Consider the following 19981-nt stretch of genomic DNA (forward strand, 5'->3'; position numbering starts at 1 on the left):
ATACGCCATGACCAAGATAAAGGAATTTCTTTTACCTAGGCAGGACTCATGGTTAATATTCTGCTCCTGTGCTTAGCCTACTGAAGCCCCAGTGTGCTTTTGTTACACACATGCAACTAACTGCTCAAGTTGTGTGGTCACCTCTGGTACAAAATGGAGGGGAGATGAAATACTAGAGATTAGAGCTTTGTTTTCAACATGGAAAAAATAAATAAACTGAAACATCAGAACTAATATATACGTCCCTATATATATTTATATAACTAAGGAATTAATATCTATATCAATATGTATCTATAATTAATTAATTTCTTTGAGAAAAACCTTAAATGGTAAATTCCTTACGTGACCGGATAGGGTTGTACAGATACAGCTGTTTAAAAGGCTCCAAGATTATTTAGGTTTTACCTAACTTCTTTGTGTTTCATTAAGTTAGTTGGAAGTACAGCTGAACGACACAGCATTTAGTTTTGCAACACATGGCAGTAGTCATAGCATAATTAAATACTTCATAATCAATCTTTAATCATGACATACACACACATATAACAACAACAACAACAAAACAACAAAAAACAACCTCTTAACATCCTTGAAGATTAGAAGAAAAGAGGGCTCTGTTAAGACATATGGCAAGCAATCTTTTCTTGCAAAACAGCAAACTAAAACACAGCTCTAATACCATGTGTTAAGAGATTGTGTCTTTTTTCTACAATGCATTTAAAAAAATCTCTCTGGAAGCAAGCGGTGTACAACTTGAACCACAGCACCAGAGTTGTAAGACGTAATTTGACTACAAGGAACTGAAATGAAAAGGCAGAAAAGGAGGTGAAATTCCGTGAATTAATATTGTGATTTCTTAGACAATTTTCTGAATTGCTAACACGTAAGTTGGAAATTTGTGGAATGTAACTAATAAAAAAGTAAATGGGAATGCCTGCTGCACTGAGATGTGTTTCCATCAACACACAAGTAAATAGACATAGGTGTCAGAATTGCTGAAATAAGCACCACTAAGCTATATACCAATAAGCACTAGCTGGTGTGAGAAATGAAGCCATGGATTTAGTTGCTGTAAAGATCCTGTAAACTTGTTTTTTTTTTTTTTTCTTCTTCTCATTTCTTGACTCCATTATGTAATCATCCTGTTGAGATATTTGTATTCTGTATACAAAAAATAGAAAGTTTGATTTTTGCACCCATCACAAAAAATGATACTATACTTTGCTACTTTAATGTGCTTAGAAGCCATCATCCAGCAAGTGAACAAAGATTGTCTTTTCAAATAACTTTGTTTTTATCTTGATCAAATTCTTTGCTCATAGTGTTTCTGATAGTCCTAGTTTCATGCAAGCGGGCTGAAGGAGGTATGCAGGGGAATCCACTGGCAAAAGAATGGCAACACATCAGTACAGTAATCTGTTTGTTCATATTTTTCTGTTGCATATTTTAAAAGGTCAGACTCAAATAAAACTGCCAAGATATGATATTCCTCTGAGAGAAATAAAATGGTTTACGTATCTCAGCTTTGCCAAAAAACTATGGAAACAAGCTTCATTTTGTGAATAAAGATGTAGGCACAAATACTGCATCAAGCAGGGTGAAGACCACCCTTGGGCAGAGTGTTTAGGAGTAAAGTGGTGAAAGGTTGGGAGTTTGCTTTGTTTTGCAGAACATTTGGGTGTGTATAACAGGCCTGTCTAAACAGAATTGGTGTGTCTGATGGCTGATCCAATATTCTGAGGAGGTCCTCTATTCAGAACTTGTTTTCCTTCCACACTTACCCTACTTTGTGTATTGTGCTAGATTATACTGGTTTCGTAAGTGGCAGTCACAGTAACTGTCCATCTGGATATGTTTTGAGGCTCTATAAAGTTTTAACAACTGTAAAGGGGAAAAAATAATGAAGTATGCAGCCAGTCTGAAGTGGTTATCTAGAGACTTAACCTACTGTCGCCAGGAATGCACAAAGGATACTTCATGTTCCATCTAAAATGTATTCAGATCTGTAGTCTTAATAATACAGCAAGAAGTTTTCTCATGTGACGGAAGAGATTATATTCTTATATTTATAACCCCTTAATGCATGAAAATAGTTAGAATAACAACATTAAAATCATAGTAACACATTTCAACATCTAATCTTGATTCAGGGCATGTGTAACTGAACCACATACTTGATTAACTCTTGCACTTGTCCTATTGTTCGCTTTTTAATAAGCAAGATTTATGCTTCTCAGTGTCCTTTAATAAGATTTTGGCCTGTGAGAATTTATTCACATGCTATTCATTATGGAATGCCAATCAGTTCTTATAATCTTTGTACACATTTGTTTCCTCACATGTAAAAAGTTCTCTATTTTGGATTTTCAGCATTTAATAATACTTTTATTTAACAAGAGCCTACAGGATGAGTTTAAATTTCGTGTATTTTCATGACAAAAGACAGTTGTTAACAATAAAATAAATGTGATATATGCAGTCAGACTGTATCAGTGACTATTTGGAAAAAAATAATACAGCTTGAACAGATTTCTATTACTAGTATTTGGTACTTGGTGCAACTCCGCACGTTAACATAATTCCGGTTGCTCCTGATATTTTCAGCAAATTCTCTGTTAAGTTCTCAGACTTTACTGGTTGAGCAGTAAAATCTCAAATCCCACAGAGGTGAAATTTCCCAATAGAATCACCAGCGCCTTACGGTAAGTGGCAAGAAAAATACATAATGTTCATTTGTATTAAAGCAGTGTCTGCACAGAGAAACATTTTGGCAAATGCACCTACTACATCAGTAATCTGCAAATCTAGATACAGTAGGTTTTCTCTCTGGGACAAAGAAAAATCACTATCACAGGCTAACTTACCCTTTCAACCTTGGACTCTTACCTGAGTGATGACAGAGGATCTGTTTTCAAACGTCTCGCTAGACAAGACATGGTTCTGCAAATAAACTGATCAGGTGCACATCATGAAGTTCTGGAGTGGGCCTTTTTAAGTCAACGAGATTTAGACAGATTATCTTTACGTTAAAAAAGTAGAATCGTACTTGTATCAGGCTCTAAGGGACAAATCAGGGCACTGGGACTATGACTCTGCAAACTATATTATGCCTTCACAGCATAATATAATCCACTAACTTCCTTAGCTATTTCCGGTTTTATCATGATAGCATGAGCAATTGGATCTGGAAGCTGGGTCTACATTGTCTCTGCTCACAGAGTGGAGCTAAAGACCACAGCATGTGTCAGGGAGGGTCCCCATTGTGCAAGCTTTCACTCAGCTCCAAATCACACTATCTCCAGGCTGGCTTTCATTTGGGCTTTCACTTTGCTCCTGATGTTTGGATGAATACATAGGAGAAGAGAAGCCAAATCACACAAAACTGTCTTGTTCTGATAAATCAAGCAGTTAGTTACATTTAGTCTCTTGAGCAAAACAATACCTGAGCTGAGAATACTGCCAGAGCTCCTCACACAGCAGCTGATATCATGCTGGCAATTGCAAGCGTAATTTAAGCCTCTCTTCTTCAATATGCAGCTTTTTTTATTTTATTTTATTTTTTGTAAGTTATCCCTTGGTTATCCCAGCTAGGTTAATATATTTTTTCCACCATTTGTAAGAGAAGATTAAACCTTGTAGGGCTGGAGAGAATCCCTCTGGCTAGGGGAGGGGAAAAAGTGCTCCAAAACTGTCATAAGGCAGAGATGATGTTAGAACAGTGAAGGCTTTTCCTGTGGCTCTCTAGTACCCATCTGTAATAAATTCATATGGGGATTTAGAGGAAATAAAGGCCTCAGCTAACCAGCAGGTTCAGCGAGTTAGAAAGCTGTACAGTATGGTTAACAGCAAATCTTTGTTTTATCCACCCTGTCAGGTTCTGCTGTATCATACAGGTATTTATTTTTCTAAGGCAATATTATAAATCGTTGTCAGGTCACCAGCATTCCCATAGATTTCCAAAGCATTTCTTTACCAGCCAAAGTTCCACAGACCCAGGTTGCTGTGTAAGCTACTCCCAAAATGTGGCACGCAGAACTGTACTGTGCTCTGCCACAGCACCCTCACTCAGGGAAAGGTTGTAAGAAAGAAGCTGGCCCCAAGAGTTACAGCTTAAGGTCACCATGAGACTTTTATTAAGACCACCTCTAGCAATAGTTTGTATTAATCATAGCAAAATAAGCCAACATTTTACTTAAGCAAAAGCTTTTTTTCCATTCATTATTCATTTAGGAAAGATTAATCAATTAATTTAGCTAGTAAGATAATAAGTTAATGTACTACACGTGGTAATGCTGTCTTCAATCTAAATGATTCACGCACATCTACAAATTAAAAACAGCTTAATCCTCTTAGTTAACAAGACCCACTGGTTCAATTTTTTATATAGTGGAACCATGATTAAGGCTTTTTGCCTAAGGCCAAATCACAAATTCTCTGTCAGGACCCTGGATTAAGGTGAGAGATCATCAGGGGCTTTCATACGATCATCTTCCAGCTAAGAACAAATGGAGTGTGATGTGCTTGCCATGCCTCCTCCTTTGCCTTGTACATCACAGTACCATAGAATCATAGAATCACAAGGTTGGGAAGGACCTACAGGATCATCTAGTCCAACTGTCCTCCCATTACCATTGCTACCTCAAGGCACTAAACCATATCTCGTAGCTCTTCATCCAGATGCCTCTTGAACACTGCCAGGGACGGCAACTCCACCACCTCCCTGGGCAGCCATTCCAGTGCCTGACCACTCTCTGAGAGAAAAAGTTTTTCCTTATGTCTAATCTAAATCTCCTCTGGCACAACTTGTGGCCATTCCTCAGGTCCTGTTTGTTGCCTGGGAGAAGAGGCCAAACCCCTTCTCATCACAACCTTCACCTTTCTTTTCTTTTGGGTGAACGAATCTCAAAAAAAAGTCAAAGGTGAAATAGAATTAAATGCAGTCATTACTCTGTGAGAATCATATTCACTTCCAGAAGCTGAAATTACTGGCCTGACCAGCTAGCAATATGACTGAAGTCCTGATAATAGGAAATGGAATCTTGAATGCCAGGGTTACCAGTGTCACACAAAGTTGCTTAATCTGTACCACAGTAACGTTGCAATGCTCTTGTGCTGCCCTGCTTTGCTAAAGGTTACAAGATCAAAACTAGGTCCATGCTAAATGATTTGAAGTAAAACAGGCCCTTTATTTCCAGACCATCTCAAGGGCTTTCGGAAGCGGGAGGAAACCAAGTGCCAGCAAATGGATCTAGGAGGGCCTGACCTAAGGATAAGGTTAAGTGGTGTAATAATCTCCATGCTGAACTTGATGCTGTATAGCAGCTTCCCTGATGTGCCTGGTCACAAGGTGAACCACTGTGAGCCAACCTCATGGATTTTCTGCCCAAATCACTTAAAGCTTGGGGCTCTGTCAAACACAGGAACTCCCACCTAAAACACTTTCCTTTCTACCTAAGACTACTTTCCTTCAGGCTGTACTCACTGATAACCTTATCATATTTCTCGTTCACTCAGTGCACTGTACTTTATTTAGTGCTCTGACATTTGCTTCCAAAAACTACTTTTCAGATACAAAAATTTAATGCAGAGTGCTAAAGCTGACATATGCATACCACGGAGGCCCAACCTGAGCATTAACTTTTGTTCTATGCAAATTTTCAAAATCTAAAACAATTCTTACATTACAGACTTCCTTCTTTGAGAATCAGAAAGTTAATGGATGAGTTCTCTTTGTCACTGATGCTAGAGAGGAGAATGATCTGGCTGATGAACAGTTTCTTTTTAGATATTGTTGGATGAGCATATTGATCAGATTTTTTGTTTTGTTTGGTTTCATTGTTTTTATCTTCTTTGAAAGAAGGATAAAACTAGCTAATGACTGCTGAGTTTCTGTTTTAACAACAGGCTTGTTAAGACCAGCAAAGGCAACACTCTCCACAGACCTCATTAAGGGAAAATGTCTCAATGTCCTGCTCTCAGAGACATTACACATATCTTCCCTTTGCAAAAATAAAAATAAAAATAAAAAATAGCTGAGCTAAATTTGGAATTTTTCTGAAGAAAGAAAGAAGCTCTAAGCTAAGAGAAGGATCCATGAGGAATTATTCCCTGATGGCTTGGGAAGGATTTATTTCTGACATGTTCCATTTCAACCCAACCACTCTCAAACTGTGTTAGAGAAGTTTGGTTTTTTTTTCCTTTGGAAGGATAACGCCAGCTTACTCAAACTGAAACACGATGGTATTAAAGTATGTAGAGAAGAAAATGTCATCTGACAAAAAACAGGAAACAGAAGTAGAAATGCTTAATGTGTTGAAGATAGAAAATGAAGAAAATTCTACTTATGCCCCATGCAGAGCAGTACACAAAGAAAGATGACAGATTTCATGTCAGTTAGGCATGCTGTACAGTGATAAATAAAAGTAGCCCCATTGACATGTGAGCTGAATACACTACCTGAAATTTCAAAAGATTAGGATATGGCACTGATAAGAGGATCAGTCAAAAGACACACAGAGGTAGAAGACCAACATTTGGTATGAAGACAAGGACGGGCTTTCATCTCAGCTAGGAAAAACAAATGGAACTTGGATAGTACATCAAAAACAAAGGGCAGAAAAATAGAAACAAACTGATGTTTCATACAGTATTGAGTATTGCCTATAGATAGGCAAGTAGGCAGCCAAGAAAAATAGGAAAGAATTAAAAACAGAATAGAAATAATCCATCTAGGAAAGTTACTAATCTCCTAAATAGAACAGAAAGAATACTAAGAAATGGTTTTAGAAACAGTGACTGCTGCAATCAAGGAGTCCACTGTATTTGCAACAAATGGACACAGATGTTCTGTGCTGACTTGTCTATGGGCCGTACAGATAAGAACAGAAGTACAATCAGAAGTTTGAGGAAGATTTACAAAAAACCTCTCCCTTTAAAATCAAAGTGCTTGTATGTGTGACAGAAATAAGGGTGAGGACTGAAAAGCGGGGGCGAGTTGTTTACAACATAAGCACTGAAGATAGTGTGTTTTGTTTGCATTCAGAAAAGACATCTGAATAATCTATCATCTCAGCCAATTGTAAGAAGAAAACTTATTCTTCTTTCCTAACTAAGTCATGTGTGATTGCTCTCTCAAACAAACAGCTGAGCTACGATCTCACAATAACAAGGGATTTCTGTCCGTTCATGTTCTCCAGCAAGCTTAGCCTTTTCACTTAATCTAGACCATTGCCCAAGTTGTCGAGACTCATTCTTTCATCTCTGGAAATCCTTTGCTTGGCCTATTGAGTTGGCCAAGGGAATCACTACAATAATAAACTTTGAGAAGCTCAAAACTCTAACCCATTGTCAGTGTTCATTCCCTTAAGCACACTTTCTGATCAATACTTGAGAAGACTTAACTTTGCTCTCCAAATGTGTCTCTCTTATGCGTCAGACATACATAAAAATGCAATATACTTTTTTGTTGAAATAGTTTTTAACATTTTTATCCATTTACATAAGCACATAAATGTATTAAACCAAAGATTCTTGGAGATAAAATAACACTTTAGAAAACCACAAAGTAAAAAGAATAATAAAAGGAAGCATTAATCTGACTTAAAAACTGAAGGTGATGAAAATAAATTAAATTAAATTATTCTATTCCTACATCTAAGAACCTTGATTATAAGCCCTACCCTATTATATAACCAAAGCACAAATTTGAAAAAAGTGAAAGAAAAAAACCACCAAGACGGTATTAATAAAACAACGCGAAGCGTAGCAGAAAGGTTAATGAAATATTGGTAATGATTAATGGTATAATGGATAACTCTATATATCTTTACAGAAAGAAAATATCCAAATTACCTCAGCTTTAATAATAGTATTCCCAGTGACTGCAGATGAGGAACTTAAAATGTATGTATAAGACTGGAAATGGTTATAAAAGATCAGAGGCTTTCAAAATTCACTGTGTACCGGGTCTAGTGAATGTAATGCCAAGAGTAATATATGAAATCTGATCTGACAGTTTCACAATTTTCCTTTGTTTGAGGAGATCCCCATGCAATTAAAACCTACAACATCATGCCAAAACTGAAAGAAACAGTGGAAAGGATTCAGTGGTAACTAGCACTAGTCCATTTCTCGCTGGCAAAATATAAAAAGAAGATGAAGAATTAATTACATTAGGAAATCCAAGGGAACATGGTTTAGATTAAAGGACACTTTTTTTAAGCAGTCAGCTGGAAGGCTGATATAGGACTGCTCATGCAGATGTTTGGAAAGTATTTCACAAACTCTAATTTTGGAGAGTGTTTCTAAAGGCTTTTGCTCTTCCACTACTCCATGCCATCTCCAATTTATCTTTTGTATAAAATAGAAACTACAGCTTCTAGTTAAATAAGACAGGTAATTGAAAACAAACAAACAAAAACCAACACAATAGAACACAAGATATTACAGACCGTATTCTGTAGATCCAGAATCTATAATAGGTTGGCAGGTCCCTTTTTATCAATAAGCAACAACAATAGAGTAATAGACTATCTGTCAAAACTAGGTTTAATTCAGTCCCTTGGTTCACACTGGCTGTATGTGAACATTGCATGGAGCTGTATATTGCTACACTGAAATCTGGGAGTTCAGACCTGTTTGTGTGGCTTACATTGAACAATCCAGCTCTATATTGCTCTCTGGGTAGTCACGGCCATCTGCCTACAGAGGTAACAGCTCTGTCTGATCTCACTGTCTCAGCCCATCTGCACTGGCAGTTTCTGATATACTGATAGTTCCACAGCATTCCATAAACATTAGACACACAAACAGGATAGTTAAGAAGTAAAGAAGAGGAGTATGGCAGAATGTCTGACCTACATTTAACAATCATAAAGTGGCTTTAAGATTCTTAAAACCAAGGTATGCCAAGGCAAAACTGAAAGTTCAGTCAGAAGGTAGAGCAGTTCTATGTCTGCTCCTCATCTGGTTACAAGTACCACAGCATCTATCCTTAGGTATGCCTTTTTCTCAAAGCAGAAGAAATGAGAATGAAAAAGGCTGTGATACTGACCACTCCACAACATAACAGTATTAATTCAGTACTGCACAAGTCAGAGGAAATGTCAGCGTCCTTGGAGCTGACCCAGTCTGCTAGCCATTCTTTATGCTCCAATGACTTGAAGTGATAGATGATGAAGTATCATTTTGCAGTGTTAATAACTGTGCACTCATAGAGATGTGCAGGAGCTCGGAGCTTGGCTTGGTGGGCAGGGAGGCCACCCCTGGAGCCTTTGCCAGAGACAGCAGATGTGCAGGGAGGAAGCAGAGGTACAAACAGTGTGGAGTCAGCAGCAGCGAGTGATGGGTAGGAAGAAGGTGAAAGAGGAGGAAGGCGGGGGAGGGTGGGGAGGAGGCGAGAAAGTCTTGCCAACAAGTTCTGGTACAAAACCATTGAGAATCTCTGAGCTTGCGTTTGGGTCAAGTTCTGGGCCAACGCTCTTGGGTTCTGTTAATTCATTTTGTAACTGCTTATAAAAATTTCTGTCTAGTGATGTGGAGCTCTGAGTGCTCTTCAGCTTGAAGGATGAGGGCTTCCGCTGTCATGCCCTTAATCCACAATATTTCTCTACCACCAGATATGTTGCATGCATATGAAATATACAGAGAATTACTGATGAAAGATGTAATACAAGCATTTTTTAACCACAAAAACATACATCTAGCACTCAAGGGAATTTCCCCTGCTGAGGACCTCAAACCCTAGATTAGATATAAAGCCTTTTGATTCACTCTTTAAAATCAATTTCTGCCTTCAAAAGATAGAAGACTAGACGGAGGGAAAAGTAAAGAAAATGGATGCTCTTTTGCCAATCCATACTTCATTCAGAATTAAGATTTTCACTTTCCAACCTCCTCATGAGTGTACATTTTTCTGCTCATTCTAGCTCTTTCATTAATTATTTCTCTGAACTCCTGCTTTTTAGCCACATTGCACACAGTCTGGTCCTGCAATTCCAATCATAGCCTTTGGGTTTCTTATTTCCCTTCTTTCCTAAAGCAGAATTAAACCCTGCTGGTTGGAATCAGCTCAGCCTCGAAGCTGGGAGGCAGCTCAGACTGTGCATGTTCTCTGTACCATGCTTTGCTGCAGTGACAAGAGCACTCTCCCTCTTGGGGCCCTTTCCAAAGGACTGCTCTTCCTTCTGTCTCCATACACGAGCTATCAGGCCCTGCAAAGAGAAATGCTTCATGCTGCTTTTCCCCTCCCTGCTGACTAGATGCATTTTTGCATATCTGTTCTGAGCATCTCTTAAAGTCTGTCTCTCAGTGACTAGAAGTGTTACCTAATGGCAATATCCAGCCAGATTCTCCTTTGCTATTCACTTCATCGTCCCAAGTATGATTATGAAGGATGACTCCTGTGTTAATGAAAGAGAATGGAGTTTCTATTGACTTTAGCAGGGTCAAAACTTCATCCTGAAGGACCTATCAGTAGGAATGGGACAGAATTTCCATTTTCACAGAGAATTTGCAACCCTTTAATTATGCTGCAAAACCTCAAATATTTTCTTCACAGGGCAAAGTTCGTATCTTATTTCAGATGAATGTAGTGGCTGAACATCATCAGCTGCCAGAAAACCTTTAGAAGTTACTTAAAATAAAAACAGGCATAAAAGAGAAGCAGGGTGGGAAAGGATTGTTTGCTATTAAACATGAACACAAACCAAGCTGGGCCTTTTGTCTATTCCCTTCCCCCATTTCGTTCACACAGTCCTTATCACCCTTCAGACAGCCCTGGAATGCTAATTTTTCTAATCACTTGGGGACTGAAAACTGCTGTAGAAATTAACCAAAATATTATTTTAAATCTTGTTTAATGAGCCAGGATTCACACCTGTAAATAAACTCCTAATCCTTCCATGCTTCCAGTAATGGCATTTCCACACTCTGTACATGCTGAGAAATTAAAATTCAAAGCAAAAATTTGAAAACGTTCCCAAAGGTTTGCTTCAATCAGAACAAGCAGGTGGTTTTACGAAGAAGTGGTTTTAAATGAAAGCCTAATTGTCCTCTTTTTGCAAATGTGTAGAACTTCTCTTCATATAGAAGCGGATGATAAGGATGTTCAGAATGGATCGATGAAATGATACTGTAATGATAAAGCTCAAATCAGCTTTAAACTTTCTTATACTTTCCACCACTTTCTAAACTTTAAGGCTTTAAATTATTCTGTCTCTCTCAGGGATAAAATCTATATGCATGTATCCCTCATTTAACACTAATGACAACGTGAAAACCTTCACACATCAAATATGTGACTACGTGCTTTTGTCTATCCTAATGGCTTGAGAGAAAATCTTGATAAATCAAGGCTTTTTTTTCTTTTCCTCTTTAAGTTCTGTTGCCTCGATTAGATAAAAAAATAGGGGCCTGTCAATCTGTTTTCTTTTCAAGTCTTCTCTGTCTCTTTCTAAATTAGTTACAGCCTGCTTTTTGTAGCTTTATAGCCAGCCTGACCTAATTTAATTACCATGACTTGTGTGGCTTAAAGATAAATAGTTTTATTCAGTCAGTCTACTTTTGTATAAGTTTTCCCTTTCATGCATCTCCTTATGTTATGGCATTCAGAATTCTTGCTCTCTGTTCCTCAGTGGGTTAACACAAGGTTAGTTTTATAGCATTGTCCATATTCTCACAAAAAGGACCCTTTGATGTTGTTCTGCTCAGCCCCTGCTTTGCTCTACCCAGTTGCATGCTGTGAGTGTTCAGGCCTTCGTGGGGCACAAGCAAACAACCTATGGAGCATCTCCAGGATGCTACTGGCAGCCAGTGGCACTGGCTCAGTCTGAGGTGCTAGGGATGGAAGACACTCTGTCATTTCTGTTGTGAGCTGCAAACACTCAAAGCAGAGGTTGCTCGTAAACCAGCTATTGTCTGTGTACTTTTTTTCTTCTTTGTGGAAATTACTTCGTAAATCAAAGTATGAGACAATGCTGACACAGGAAGGCTGGAAGACATGGGACAGTGAAGATAGTGGCTACCACACTGCTCCTGCGAAAACACATGACAAATCCCCTGCTCCATACATATATTTATGCTTATTCCAGGTTTAAAGTGCAAAGAGAAACAAGTTTCTAGGATTATGATCAGGCCATCATCAATAACAGCAAGCTTAATAAAAAGATATTTTTAAAGCGAACATGATCTACCTTCAGGCATTCTTTTCTATGGAGCCTTTGCAATAACTTTATTTAGAATGATAGGGTGGGGTATGTGATGCACTTAAAAATAGGAAATCACCAACAAATCATCATCACAAACTTCTGAAATCAGAGCTGGGCTCTCAGTCGGCAGGGCTTTAACAGAGGTGCTGTATAAGCACTTTGCTTGTACTACCAAACTGTCCTAAAACAAGCTCCATCAGGGTAAGCACAGAACATTTGACTACAAATGTCTTTAAATAAAAACGTGTGCATGTGGAACTATGCAGAAATGTGTGAAAAATCTCACCATTCCTTCAAAAACACTGTTCAGTGGAATGGCACCAGCAGAAGGAAGGCAAAAGTATTTAAATGATATTTCAATTTTCAACCATTTCAAGTCAATTGCACAGACAGATAAGAAGATGTTAAGTTTTGCAGATAAACCAAAAGGGATCATCAGGCCAAGTTCTAGTGGAACTATGTAAACAGTACCCTTACATAAACAGAACATGTCTTTGTACTTGTGCCAGAATCCAAACCACCATAGATACAAAGTAGAAACAGCAATTCCATGTGTTAGCACCCGCAGAAAGGAAAGAATCCATTGACGCTTCCATGCTTGGAAAACAGAAAGGTGAATCATTTCTTTCCAGCCACAATTAACCAGAAAACACTGTGGAAGTAATAAAGAGGGAAACAAAAGGATGCATTCGTTTCCTGTTTATGCTAAAACAGCCCAACATTGCAGCAGTGCATTTGTCATAAATATCCACTGACGTCCTGCTTCAATTCCTCTTAAAACCTGTGAGTGACTGACTTCTATAAACAGTAAGTTTCAGTCATTTCTGTTGATAAAAACTCAACCTATGTAACTTACCTTCATCCAGTTCTTCACAAACCATACCAAAATAATTAAAAGGCAGCCACCTCTGAAGTGCAGTGCTGCATACACTCAGAAAACAAACCACTACAACTGTGGAAAGCAACTGGGTCAGGTCACTGGGGTGAGCCCCTACTGCTGTATTTAAAAAAAAAAAAAAAAAAAAAAAAAAAAAAAAAAAAAGGCCTGCTGAGAAGATAAGGTTTTAAAGGCTCCACAGATGGATACATGGATACAGACATACAGACACAAGGGAAAGGGAAACTTTATGGCACACTATTAATCTTTCTTAGAAAGATGAAGTGTTGCTGTGACCTTGATGACATCTGAAGCTGTCATTTGGAAGGGGGGAAAAATGGAGAACAGAGCACTTCAAATAGAGCATTTTCATCACCAAAGTACACTTATGATTGAGACTCCCCTTAAGCACAAAGAAAAATACTTATCTTGTAGGACACAGCCTGCCCGAATAAACTGCATGCCATGGCCCACTCTCACAACTTCTCATACAAGATTCTCAACTGAGTGGATCTCTTTCTCCTACCTTAGAAATCAGATTTCCTGGCCTTTTGCTGAGCTAGCGGAGGGTTGCTGGTACATGTCAGCCAGGGACAGACTTAGCATCTTCTCTACTACTGGAGATAAACAACAATAAATATGTCCGTGGTTGTATCTAGACACTGATGAATAAGTTGTCTACTAACAGAGTAGCCTTCTCAGGCATTTGTTTCCACTTAAATCAAGGATCAAACAAGAAGCTTCACTTTATGGACTTTTTCAGCAGGCTCAAAATTGCTGTAGCCATACAATAACAACTACTGATTGGACACAAAGGTGTGCTGGGGTGTTTGTATGCTTTTCAAGAGTATCTAAAAGCATAAAGATGGCCTAAAGACTGTACTAAATGTGCTGGCTTATTCAACTGAAGTGCAATTGTATTCCTGTATCTGATCCAGATCACAGCTGTGTTTTTGTGTACATCAGTAAAGATTTTGTACTATCAGTTACAGTATCACAGTCTGAATCTGCACAATACAAGTTAGTTCCATAAGTTAGTAGCTTAGTTCATTCATCCTTGTGGGACAAAGTCACTCAGTACATCTTTGGCCCATAGGTCTGTCACATTTATTGGTGCTTAGTCTGAATTGAATTAATAATGATCAAAACCTCTAAAAACTAAGAACTAAAATATGAAAAAAAAACTTGACTTCAGATTATTTTAAACTGTGTCATAAATAAATACAATGTCTCCAGTAACAAAATTTTCTACTATGAAAATGGTCTCACAGCTGTCCACAGATAAAAAGCTTTGTACGGAGATATGTCCTCTATACCTATGAAGTTCTTATGAAGAATGCTGACAAATTATTCATCTACTCTCCTGGACACTTTAAAATAGAGAAAGGAAGCAACCAGTCAATACAAAATGCTTTTAAGTTTTTTTTTTTTTTTTTTAAAGAAAAAAAAGGATTGTGATGTTTCTTCCTCTCTCCAAATGAAGAAAGACTTACCAGGAAAATATGAGTGATAATATTTACAAATATATATATATATATATATATATGATTCAGCTTTTGTACATTTCTGTAGCCACTGCATTTTTTATAATCTCACATAACTTCCAGATGAATGTTAGTATCCGTGTACAGAATATTTCTATATAAATATATATGAAGTTTCACCTATGAACAACAAATACATTCTGTAGTGGTTTTAGAAAAACTGAAGGTTTACTGCAGTTTTTAATACAAATAATTTAGAAGTGCTATTTCATACTTTCTCTTGATGCTGTCAGAAGAGCCTCCAGCCCTTCTTTAAAAAGGCATCAACCAAGGTTTAAAAAGAGAATTCAGGTCATTAGTGGAGGAAATCGCCACCATTAATTCTGACCTACCGCAAATTTAAAAAAAAAAAAAAAAAAACAACTGTGAAACCTAAAAGAAAACTCAACAAATGTGTTTTATGAATACATGTGCAATATTTTGGTTACAATGAAACAAAACTCTGATAGGTGCCAGAAACCCTAGAGTTGCTCTCCTGTGACTAATTCTTCTGAGCTAGTTTTTAAAATAATCTCCCAGTGCTTGACCTCTTCCCACCCTTGTTATTAAACTAACAAAAGCAGTTTATACCAACCACAATATAAGCAAAGAAGTAAAATAAAAACTTCTTCAAGCATTACTTGGCCTTGCTGGACAACTTCACTAAAAGGCACATCAATGTTCTATTAAATAATATTCCATACAAAGAACTTTATTTTAGTATATAAAACACTTCCCTTACAAATGTGATACTCAAATGCCTTCTTTGGGTCTTTGTTTCTCCATTTAAAGGAAATAACCCTAAGAAACTCATATGAATCTAATCATACCCAAAGGTGCCCAGCCCTGCCAGACGGGCAAGGGAAGAGATTATCGCACTCTGCTCTGCACTAGTGTGGCCTCACCTCGAACAATGGATTCAGGTTTGGGTGCTGCAATATAAGAATATTCCAGTCCCCCCAAAAAAAGAAAAAATGAACAACAAAACCCTTCATATGAACTTTTCAAGGAATATTGTGATTCTTAGAAAAATCATCATCAATGGATTTCAAGAACGTATTCAAAACTCCAGTGCCTGAAGCTGTTTTTCTAACATTACTGGTACATCTGAGTGGTCCAGCTAGGCTTTCTCACTGTCTTTTATATACTGAATGGTCTTTATTTTGATTTTTTCTTTGACTGAACAGGTGTGTATTTTCAGAGTGCCAACTCACAAATACAAACAGACCAGAGTTGGACAGCTAAGGCAGCAGCTCTCCTTGCCTTTAGCCTTAAATCCTGCCCATCTGCCAGGGCCTCTGGGGAAGCAACAGGTGAGCCAGAAGGAACAGGCAAGCAACTTTGGATTACTCAATCCCTGTATAAATGGTAACTTGAATCTACAGTTCTGTTAATTAAAAAAAATCAACACTTTGTGAAGAATGCACCAGAGGTGGATAAGAACAGAAAAAGCAAGTACACAGAAAACAGGACAGGAAAGATGTGTGGGAGGTAGAAATTTGTGCTGTAGGGCTGGAAAGAGAGCAGCTAGCCCACTCAAGAGACTCTTCTACTCTTCTGACAAAGGCAAGGCATTCTTGGCATCCATGACCAATCATTTCTACTTCTCATTCTAGTTAGGTATAAGGCTGCTTTATCTGTGGAGACTATTTAGATTTAAAATGTTTTGCAAAAGGCTACCTCTGCCAGTATGAGTGCAGTGGTCAACAATCTCATTTGGTGTCTTTTGATGTTTTCATTTTACCAGCAGTAATATAAGAGCAAGCACAGTTGAATTTTAGAAAAGGTCATTCCTTATTTGCTTATCTGTCTTTGTTATATCCTATACAAAAATAATGCCAGTAGGAGATATGCCATGAGAAAAAAGCATTGATCTATAAGCACAGATCTATATGTGGATCAAACACTGACTGTATTTGGCAAAAGTCACATCTGATCATTACTCTGCCAGATTCAAGAAAATAAAGGACAGAATGCAGCACAGATTACACTGCTCTGCTCACACATAGAAACCAGCTGATATTTTAAGGTTACAACATGTGGACCTTCTGAAGAGAAGATGGCAACCTTAAGGTTGTTTGTTTGGTTTTTCAACTGAAATCTGACATGCATTACATATGAACATTTGGAAGTCATATTGTTAATTATGCATTATATATAATTGCTTTAACTTTTATAGTGAGCAGTCATTAAACTGACTTTCAAAATAACAGCACTTAACAAAACTCTTACAGACATGTGACCTAATAAAGATGACTGAGCATGGTGTCCAACTTCACAAATTCTGTTTAGTATAGATGCACATATTCCCTTTTTAAATCAGTCATGATGCTTGCAAGTGAAAGGGGTTTGTAGGGAATGGGCAGTGGTGTGATCTATGTATAGATATATACATAAACATATAAATTACTCAGATTTATTTTAGTCAAGATTTTTTGAACAGCAGGGAGAGATCTGATTTGTGAAACAGTAGGTTCCAGCTAATTAGTCTGTGACAGAAAAGAACTTTTCCTTCATTCACGCTGCTAGGTTTAAACGTGGTCTGGACCTTCGGTGATTTCAGGTTCTCCACTGACTTAACTGAAATAAAGTTTTTATCAGCTGGGATCCTGGCATTACCTCCAGGTAAAGCAAATATCCCACTTGGAAGGAATTGACTCTGATATGTGAACCCTGCTTCTGTATTATGGGGAGGAATGCTTTTGTATTTACATTCCCCAGAAAATCCACCAACAAGGAAACAAGCTAACTTTTTACACACGAGTGCACCCTTTCAAAGCACCACTGGAAGGCTCAACCAAGTGATATCCAGTAATATCTGCAGTGGCAGCAAGACTCAAGAATACTGCTTTGGAAATTTACCTTGCCATAGCTGTGTAGAAAAGGTTCTAGAGAATCTCCTACACCATTAATATTAAATGTCACTTTTGATAACTGTACATTTACTACATTCTCAAAGTTAAGTTTTTCCCAGACAACATTCTCCAAGGTACATGAAAACCCATGGGGTAACTTAGATTGTTGAGATGGCAAATTCACTCCATATACTAGCTCATGTTCCAATAGACGTACTTTTAAAGATCTAGAACTGCACTTTCATTATTTCACTACATCAGCAAAAGCAGCATCTCATCTTTTTCTCTTTGAGAATTTAATGGCGTAAACACCAATTTTCATTTATACCCATAGAAAAAGTGAGATTCCCACATTTTTTTCCCTTTGTGGCTCTGTACTGAAAGAATTAAGAAGACTACATCTTACATTATGACAGTGGAAAGAGAAGGAAGGGAGAATAACATTGCACATCTTTCAAGAGCTGAAAAGGAAGGAAGACATGCAGGAACTGTTAGGAGTGAGTGGCAGCTTTTTTTCCCTGAGACAAGAGTGTTGTAGTAGGCGTCTTGCGGGGCTACGGGATGTACGGGACAGGCCTCTCCCTAAGCATACAGTGAGCGCAGAGGGCTAACACAGGTGGCTAACATCATTGTTGCTGAAAGCAACACAAGAGCTCTTAGTAATGGCTCTCAGCTTCCTCTACCCTCTGATCTCAAGATGGACACTATACCTTGCCATCCTTAACCATTCACAGCTAGGCCAACGAGTAAGCTGCCAGGCAGTAGTGGTCATAGCTGACTTCTGAGATCAGGAATGTCTGACAGTTGAATATGGTCTTCAAAATCTTTCAAAGAAGACGGCCAATTCATTTATTACACGGGTGGAATGTAAGCTGGTGAGCTCAGAGGCTGGGGAAAAGGCTATTCCAATTAACCAGCCAAGGTTCTGGACTCTGCATGCAGCAGGACTCCCCATTTTTTCTGAGCTCAGATCTTACAGAGGAGGTATAAAGTTTCTAGTACTTGAAGTAAAATTATAGAATGATTTAAGATGCAATTAACTTCTAGAAATTGTTTAGTTCAACCACTTGCTCATAGCATGGTCAACTTGAAAGTTAGTACAGGTTGTTAAGAGACCGTCCTGTTGAATTCTGAGGATTTCCAGATGAGGAAATTCCCCTCTAGAAATCCCCTTCCCATACTGATTCATCCTCATCATGAACATGTCAGAGATACTGATGACCTAAAAGCCCTCTCTCTTACTGCTGAATAGCAGATGGGATAGCTCTAGAGCTTGCTTATTCCGTGGTACTGGACATAATTGGGAAAGCTCTGAGGGAACTGGATGCCACTCCTTTACACTTGTTTTGGTCAGTGGGGACCAGGATAAGAAGACTTAGAATAGCTCAGAGCAGACGTGAGAACTCCAAAGTCCCATTTTGCATGGTTTTGTGGGTTTACAAGAAAGCAATCCCACAATGAAATGGATCACCAATAGACTCAAGTGACATCACTAGGCCTGTTTGAAGAAGACTACCTTGTTCCTATCCATTTTCCTCCCCTCTTCTATTTCATTTCTACACAAACGAAGCTGGCTGTTTAACAAAAGCCCTGTTTAAAAAAAAAAGTTATATATACAGATATGATTTACAGTTCTTCTTGGTATAGTAGAAAAAATAATTAATTTGGAGGCTTTAGAGGAAGATTTTTTTCTTTTTTCTTGTGGTTGTTACCTGGATTTGCACGTATCTGTAGGCACTTCAGTCAAACTTAAAACAAAAATTATTTCTATCAGAAGAGTTTCCTGCTTCTGGATAGAAAACAAGCAAAACCCAATTTCAAGTTCCTCCTTTACTTCTGTGACCTGAGGCAAGTACTGCTGCCTTTTAAAATATGCGTACCTCTCCTGACAGTACAGTTAGGGGAAAATTGTGACAAAGATCAACTCCCATACCCAGAAAAGAAAGAAACATTAACTATTTTTTTCCTGTCTTTCATAGTGAGTGATCAGCTACAGTTTCAAATGACCCCCAGATGTTTACTACTTCTTGTATTGAACAGTCACTTAGTTTATCTTCAGAGCAGTTGTGCCACATTAGATGTTACTGCTTATCCTGCAGGCTTCAGCCTCTTGTCCTCTGACAAAAATGGAAAGTTCAAACCAAAATCCTGTGTGGCACAGAAGACCCCAATGAAAAATAAACCAGGAATAGTCTCTTACTGTTAGCCAGCTGAAGCCATGCCTCTGCATGATAAACAAAATGAAGGAATATAGAAATGAGAGTGTGAACATTACAAGCTTTTTACTTAATTACAAAAAGGATTCTATTAAAAGAATAATTACTGAGGTCCCTCATTAAAACATGACTTCTTTTCTGGTTTCTTATGTCAGTATTTCCTATTTCCTTATTTGTCAGAGCACAGACTTCTGTCCTATTTGCAGTCCTTACTCACTCAGTGAAGATACAGAAAACTGGAGAAGATCAAACAATCTTTAAAAACAAAGAGGGGGAAAAAAAGACAGCTTGTGAAAATATA

The 19981-nt window shown here is 38.0% G+C and overlaps 1 long non-coding RNA gene across 21 annotated transcripts in view; it reads right to left on the bottom strand.

Annotated features, from left to right (window-relative positions):
- The window catches only part of LOC112532303, a 196909-nt gene that overhangs the window by 112894 nt on the left and 64034 nt on the right, over nucleotides 1-19981 (bottom strand). Inside the window, exon 3 of one of the 21 annotated variants that reach the window (XR_006939072.1) lies at nucleotides 695-2954. The exons of the other annotated variants lie outside the window; for them this stretch is intronic. This is a non-coding gene — a long non-coding RNA (uncharacterized LOC112532303). Of the gene's footprint in view, nucleotides 1-694; nucleotides 2955-19981 lie in introns of those variants that run through there. 21 annotated transcript variants of the gene reach the window in all.

Source organism: Gallus gallus, chromosome 4, assembly GCF_016699485.2.
Source record: "Gallus gallus isolate bGalGal1 chromosome 4, bGalGal1.mat.broiler.GRCg7b, whole genome shotgun sequence".
Taxonomy (NCBI): Eukaryota; Metazoa; Chordata; class Aves; order Galliformes; family Phasianidae; genus Gallus; species Gallus gallus.